Source organism: Amblyomma mixtum, unplaced genomic scaffold (genome assembly GCF_055824585.1).
Source record: "Amblyomma mixtum isolate Tamu unplaced genomic scaffold, ASM5582458v1 scaffold_19, whole genome shotgun sequence".
NCBI classification, from domain to species: domain Eukaryota; kingdom Metazoa; phylum Arthropoda; class Arachnida; order Ixodida; family Ixodidae; genus Amblyomma; species Amblyomma mixtum.
The window spans coordinates 535692-542862 of NW_028317716.1; positions in this window are offsets into that span (position 1 = coordinate 535692).

A 7171-nucleotide genomic window follows, 5' to 3' on the forward strand; every position below is an offset into this window, starting at 1 on the left:
GTCAGCTCGCTTCTGGAAGGGATTGAAGCTAGTTAGACAGAATTTTTCATGAACGATAAGTAATATGCTTGCCTGCAAACATAATATAAACAACTGTCATCAGCGAGTTTAATTTTATTTCTGTTTTTTTTTGCTGCGATATATTTCTCTTTGGCGTTTGATTACTGCAACAATCTTTACAGTCTGTACACAAGCCCACACTAATATGCCACGGAGCGGATTAAATTACGGGAGCTACCGCTGCGTTTCATGATGTTGGAACCACGGGTGAAGATAAACGAAGCCAGGGACGACGTTCTTCCACATTCCTCATGACAGCAGGTGATTGACGCCTTGCCTGGGTACTTTAAAAAATATAACACAGTGCTTCCAATCTCTTGCTGGAACCGGCTTACTATACGCACGGATTTTAGTCAGCCAGTGAAGCGAATAATTATAAGTTATACTGCGCCATACTTGTTTCAGGTCGAAGGCTTGGATAGAATATGCCAAGAGGGGCGACCTGTTAGAAATGTCGCCGACCCCGCTGTACGCCACGTACCGCATCTGCGGGGACCATTTCACCCCCGGATGACTTCATGGACACCGGGATAACTTCGCTGAAGTAGACGGTTATTCCTACCGTTCAGCCTACAGGATACTGGGATTGTCAGCTCGCTCAAGGTAATTTTAAGGCGGAAGCCCTTAATGCTTCATCGTTGTAAGCAGGAGTTGTCGACAGAAATGTCATGCTTTTCAATTGCTCGAAATGGTCGTGACGTCACAGTGCGCGAATTTCAAAGGGGGCCAATTATACTTTGGCTAGTAACGATGCGACCAATTAAAGAGATGGTATAGTGATGCTCCAAGTAAAATAAATAAAGAATGAAACCGAATACGAAATTGGTCGAGTTGGGGAATCTATCCATGGTCTCCGGAGTGCGAGACCAGCACGCAAATCACTCCGGCATGCCAGTTATTTTTTTCTTTCATGGTATTTATTTACATGGTTTTGTACAAAAAGGATATATTACATATGTGTGTGTGTATACACACACTAAAAAACACTGTTACAGAGAACCTACGTAGGCGCTACGTGGCACAAACATGATAGTAAACATATTAGAACTAAAAGGCCGGTAAGGATATACAGCGCATCAGGAGAGGAAACCAATCGGGTAAAAATTCAATTCTTTGTAAATGTCCTTTAACTGCAGCAACATTAGGCTAAAATGAGTTCTGGGCGAAACAACAGGTTCAACGTTTTGGTCTTGCATGCGCGTTTTCCAAAGGCTACGAAGTCCAATCAGAAGAATCATATCATATAGGGTTTCGAGTCAGGTTGAGAAACAACAAGGTAGCGCACACTGTTGGAATTTAGGAGATGGATTGGAATGAACAAAAGGGCGTCTAGTGGATGCGGTGTCTTCGTTAGCTCCCATCTTCCTCCCTTCCCTGACGGAAAAATTGGAAAAAATAAAGAAATAAAAAATAAGAAAAAATGAAAATTAAAACAGCTTAAAAATAAACACACAATTAAAAAGCCCAAAAAATAAAAATTAAAACATACCAGTGCGAACCAGTGGCTTTCGTCTTGGAGCACTTTAGAGAGCCACTTTGTAAAATCGCCCGGCCGATGAAGCTTTGAAATTTTTGTTCTAGCTATAATTTATGATTAACACTGGACCCACTCGATGTAATCCCAGCAATTAAAACTTACATTTCGCGATAAAATATACAGGGTGTCCAGGCTCACTTTAGCCAAGCGTTAAAAGATAAAATATTTGACGTAGGCCAGGGAAACCACTTACATACACCTGCCAACCGGCTCGCGCATCACTGGCAATTTTTTGTTTCGCAATTATTAATTGGCAATTAAAGTAATTTTCTAAATGCGTAAATATTGCCTTTAGACAGCAAATATAAATAGCAGAGTTGGGGAGCACGTTCAGAAACCACCGTTCTATTTTTTTGCGATAAAGAAAGCCTCACGTGTATCTTTTTTCCGAGCGCCAGCGAAAGCCTGCGAAACACACAAAAAAAATCACGTGACTAGCGCATTCGCGTGCCACGATTGTGCTGCTCTCAACCGTGGCTTGAGTGAACGAAATCACCTGCTCGCAAGGCCTGACGACCTCAATGCGCCGGCAGGCCTATATGTCGACGGTGGTTGCATTTGCGTCCGCCACATTTGGCCTTTTCATCGCGCTCACAATGCTCGGTGCGTTCGCGGCAATTCGCACCGTCACTCTTGCACACTGGCTCGCGCGGGCGTCGCAACCACCGTCGACATATCGGCCTGACGGAGCAGTGAGGTCGTCGCGCCTTGGCAGCAGCTGATTTCCTTCACTCAAGTCAGGATTGAGAGCAGCACCATCGTGGCACGCGAATGCGGTAGTCACGTGATTTTTGAAGCGTGAGCTTGAGCGGTTTTGCGTGGCTCCTGGAGAGCCATGCCGCGCATGCGCGAGGAGCAAGTGACGCCACTACACACAGCTGGCGTGCCTCGCCGCGCTCGCTCGCCTTCCTTTCCTTAAAATGATCGGAATGTAAAACGTTGACAACGCCAATGTCAATGAACACAATAAACGCCGACGGCCTAGGGCTTCAGCGCCGCGTTTCTGGCACAACCTTGTCAATGGCTGTAGCCCACATCTCTCTCTCATCACCCCACGTACTGATAAGCGCGATTCAGGCGTCCACTGACCAAGGGAGCCATTATGTGCACTTCCTTTTCTTAAAATGATCGGAGTGTAAGTGGTGGTGAATTGATTGATTGATTGAAAACATCTTTATTTATTCAGTATTTTCAGAACATGTGGGTGGGCCGCCTAGTCCGGTAGTCCATTGGCTGCTGCTGCTGCGGTGGCCCTCCCCACCAGCCAGTGCTGACGGTCAGGATCATCGCTGAGCAGAATAGCCTCCCACTGCTCTTCCGAGGGGTTGGGAATGGGGTCAAGTAAGGGATTAAATTGGCATGCCCACACCATATGGTAGAGGTTAGCTACCTCTCCACAGTGTGGGCACTGCGGAGAGTATAGTGTAGGGTACCACAGGTGTAATTTAGCTGGTGTTGGGTATGTGTTGGTTTGTAGTCTCCTAAGGGTGTTCTCTTCTAACTTATTGAGGGATTCGTGTGGTGTTGGGTACTCCTTTCTGGCTGTTCTGGTGGGATGGAGGTTGTTGGTTGGTTGTTGGTTGTTGGTTGGTTGGCTGTTCTGGTTGGTTGGAGGTTGGATGGATGGAAACAAGTGTATTGCAAAAAAAAATCTTCCAGGGTGGTCCCCTACTGGTCCAGGAGTCCACGGGCTTGTGCTTCACGTAAAGCCCGATCCACCAGCCATTTCTGGCCAGCGGGCTGAGCGGTCCGCACAGCAGCCTCCCAGGATGTAGCGGCGGTTAGAGCTCTCCGTCCGGAACCCCATTGGCGTAGGCTGATGTCCACGTTCTTTCGATGAGTTTCTTCTGACTCTTTTCGTCCGAGCTGGTCAAAGCTGCCTCCCACCCCTCCTGCGTTGCTTGGTTATTGACAGTGACCGCCTGATTTCGCTGGCAGGCCCATACCAGAGAGAGAGAAACAACTTTATTGCCATAGATTGGGGGGATTTAGGGCAGGTGGGCTTGGTGTGGCCCCCAGGTGGGGGCTACTTCCTGGGCCCACGAAATCAGTGCCAGTTGGATGCTGTTGTCTGGCCTTTTGAGGAGTTTGTTGCATCCTTCTTCGGAGGGAGCTGGCAGTAAGGTTCGAGGGGGCGAATTTCCCCCGCAACCCCAGAGGATGTGTGCCTGGGTAGCTATTTCTCACTGGTAACAATTTTGGCAGACGGGGTCATATTCCCCGTCTGTGATGAGTGAAAGTCTAGAATGGCTAAGGATGGAGTGTGTCTGCAACCTGCGGAGCAAGCTGACTTGCGCTCGATTCAAGTCGGGGTGTGGAGGCGGGAACTGGCGTCTCATCTCTCTGTAGAGGTTGGTAATTTCGGCAAAGGTCTGGGGAGCCTCGGCAAGAGCGTCTGGATCCGTGGGGCCGGCCGCCCGGTTGGTTAGTCCTCGGGCTAGTCGGTCGACCCCTTCGTTTCCAGAGTTTCCCGCGTGGGCGGGTACCCAGACCAGGTTGATCTTATGGAAGAGAGTGCAGCCGCGAAGGATTCGTGCAGCGGGGTGGCAGATAAAACATGCCGAGTAATTTTGTATCGCTCTTTTGTAGTCGCTTAGGACTGTGCGCGTACGTGGGTCAGCGATGGCCAGCGCGATGGCGGTTTCTTCTGCCGCTGTCGGAGAGTGAGCTACTACTGTGGCGGCGGTGACGAGAGTAGATTGTGGCGTGGTTGCACAAGCCACGTATGTGTTTGCACTTTGCCGTGCAGCATCTACGTATATTGCGTGTTCGTCGGCAAGGTATGTGGCATCTAGTGCTTGGGCTTTCAGCTGACGGCGCGTATCATGGCGGCCAGGTAGCATGTTTTTGGGGATTGGTTTTATAACTAGGCGGCTATAGACCCCTATCGGAATGGGCGTCGTGGGGTGGACGTCGCCTATGAGGTTGATGTTGAGACGGTCAAGTATGAGCCGCCCGTGTTTAGTGCGGGAGAGGCGGTGGATTTGGGCGGTCTTGTGTGCCTCTATGAGTTCTGTGAGCGTGTTGTAGATGCCGAGTTGGAGGAGGTGCTGTGTGCTGGCGTACTGAGGTAGCCCCAGTGCCGCTTTGTACTCTGAACGTATAATGCTGTTCACAGCTTCCTCGTCCTTCCGGCGGAGGTGATAGTAGGGGTAGGAGTAGACTATCCTGCTAATGAGGAAAGCTTGCGTGAGCCGACAGAGGTCATCCTCCTTCATACCTCTGCGGCGGGTGCTGATGCGGCGGATAAGGCCGTTGATCTGATTGGCTGTGGTGCGGAGGCGCTGAATGGCCTCCGAGTTTTGCGTGTTGTTTTCTGTATTAACATACCCAGAACGCGGATGGTGCGGACCGGCGGTATGGGATGTGTGTCGACATATGTGTATGGTACGGGTCCGCCTTCTCCCCGCAAAATTTGAAGTGTGAGTCAAATGATTTCGGGTCTATTGCGTGTAGTCTTCGTGGGTTGTTCTAAGTGTTTGGTGTGTGGCTTTCGGAGGTGTAGTTCCTCCCCTTTGTCCAGTGTCTTAGCCGGCGGAGGGTAGACCCGAAGGGATAATCTTAAGTGCTGAAGTATATAGGTGTAAGTTAGTAGCGGGATAGGAGGTTCAACGGCCTCCGCAATGGGTGCCCGGGGGAGAAATGCTCGTGATGAGGCATGTGCGGTCTCGTTCCCTGGGATGCCCTGGCGACCTGGTACCCATATTAAGTGTTTGTGTGTGGGTTGGTAGCCACTGGTGTAGCTCTATCTTGCGGGTTGGTGGTGGTGAAAACATTTATTCAAAAGGGACAGGAGGTATGTTTGGATCAGACCGATTTTAGCTGCAATTGGTGCGATCTTGCCCCTGAGGTAATTACGATACGCTGTATGTGAATCTGTAAGAATGTATTCCGAGCTAGTGTGTGTTGCAGCTAAATCAATCGCCAATTTTTCAGCAGCCAGTATGTCCTGGCTAGCCAGTACTAGTTTGTCCATTGTTTTATTTTGGTGCACTACCGCGACGGCCGTCATTCCCTGCTCAGGACCCGCAGCATCGACATAGAACACGCCCTCGCACCCGCCGTAGTGCCTTTTCCTGGCTTCGGCTCGTGCTTGTCGTCTTGACTGGTGAAAATCGGGGTGTATATTCGTGGGTAGTGGAGCTGCCTTCAATTGTCTTCTCCATGAGGGCGGAATATCGTTTTTAGCGTCTAGCTGTCGGTGGCAATTGATGTTTAAATCAGTGAGGACTGGTCGGCCTGTCCGACTAGTTGAGAGCCGTACTACCTGCGCCGTGAGGTGTGCCTCTATTAGCTCGTCTATCGTGTTGTGCACTCCCAGTCGTAAGAGCCGATCCGTCGATGTCGCAAGTCGGAGGCCCAGTGCCTTCTTGTAGGCTGTTCTGATTATGACGTCTTGGTTCCTGATGTCGCGCTTCTTGAGACAGAGTTAGGGTGCTGCGTAGACGACTCGGCTTACGACGAAAGCCTGCACCAGTCTCAGAGTATCTTCTCGCATCCCTGTTTTCCGCGTTGTTATCCTGGCGATCATCCTGGCGACTTGCTCGCTCACGAGCAGTAGTTTCTGGAGGGTGAGGAGGTTGTTGCCGTTGTTATTTATGTACATTCCTAGTATCTTTAGGGTCTGAAGTTCCTTGATGGGCGAGTTGTGAACGCGGATGTTCATGGTGTCCTGATTATTGCGTGGACGGAAGACTATGAGTGCAGATTTTTCGGGAGAGCAGGTTAGTCCACACGCCCGTGAATAATTTTGAACTGTTGTTGCCGCTGTTCGTAGTTGTTTTTCAATCGTTCCCATACTTTTCGTGGTTCTCCAGATGGTTATATTGTCACGAATATTACACGGCACACCGTTAGATACACAAGAACGGTTCCAGTCTGCCGAGCGGTCACCAGCAAGCAGGCGAAACACTTCTTCCTCGTCACAAGCGAGATGGCGGAGCACTTCTTCGTCCACTTCTAAGCTGTATCATTGCTCCCTCCTCTGCAGCATCGCCTCGATGCGGGCCGCTTTCATAGAGGGGAAAATGGGTTGGACACGAAAAGTTAAACACAGCTATCACGACACAGAACCGGTGGCACTCAAAGTACAATCAGCAGGACGGTCGTGGTACGGCTTCATACGAACGACGTGCACAACATCCGGATGCGGTGGTCTGCGCGATGGGCGGCCTGGGGTTGTCGGTGAAACTTCGTACGTCACGTCGCTAATGCGGCGAAGAACTCGGTAAGGTCCGAAGTATCGGCGCAGTAATTTTTCGGATAACCCACGGCGACGAACTGGTGTCCAAACCCACACATGGTCGCCTGGTTCGTACGTAACAAATCGCCGTCCGAGACTAGCGGTCAGCCTCGACGTGCTGTTGACGGTGTATTCGCTGCCTGGCCAGTTGACGTGCTTCTTCAGCCCGCTGAACGAAAGTGGCGACGTCAAGATCTGGCTCTAGGTCACACTGAGGGTCGACGGGCAACATGGCATCCAAAGAAGTAACAACTGTACGACCGAAGACAAGCTGGAAGGGCGTGAGCCGCGTTGTCTCCTGCAGGGCCGTATTGTAAGCGAACGTTACGTAT